The following is a 751-nucleotide window of genomic DNA, read 5'->3' as shown; positions in this document are numbered from 1 at the left end:
ATAAATAGTACATATTTTAAAAGTTAATGTAATAATGATCTGTTTTCATGACCTCACCGAGTGACCCAACCTGAGCTTTCAGGCTTCGGAGAGGAGAGTAAATGTCTCTCTTGTCCTATTTATACTCTGTATCTCCATTTTTTTGTTCTCATTTTTCTGTACTCCTTGATAATGTGAATATATCACGAAAGCGCTCAGACTCCGTGTGTTTTTCCTTTTCCTAGTGAACTCTGCATATTTGTGATTCACGTGTGACTTGTGAAATTTGTGCATATATATATATATATATATATATATATATGTATATGTATATATATATATATATGTATATATATATATACATATACATATGTGTGTATTTATGTTTGTATGTGCGTGTGTATGTATGTGTATAATGGCAAGAATTAATAAAAAGAGAAAAAGGAGAGGAAGGGGGGAAGTAAACGATAAGGAGCAGGAGAAAGATAGAGGGAGTGGATGAAAGAAAAATAGGAGGAGGAGTGATGGTAGGAAAAAAAAGCATGGAGAATGGTGAAAGGAAATAAGAAAGTGAAAGGAAGCTATGTTGGGATGGATAGGAGAAAGAGATGGATGGTTTGGGTAAAGAAGAGGAGAGAATGAAGGAGTGGATGAAGAACCGGATAGGAAATAGGGCGAGGAAGAGCAACATGAGGGGGAAAGGGAGGTAAAAGAGGAAAAGAAGAAGGAGGAGGAGGAATTAAAAGGAGAAAAATAAAGAGTAAAATAAATA

Source organism: Oratosquilla oratoria, chromosome 29 (genome assembly GCF_046742065.1).
Source record: "Oratosquilla oratoria isolate Oo_2021 chromosome 29, ASM4674206v1, whole genome shotgun sequence".
Classification (NCBI taxonomy): Eukaryota; Metazoa; Arthropoda; class Malacostraca; order Stomatopoda; family Squillidae; genus Oratosquilla; species Oratosquilla oratoria.
This window is presented reverse-complemented; position numbering follows the sequence as displayed.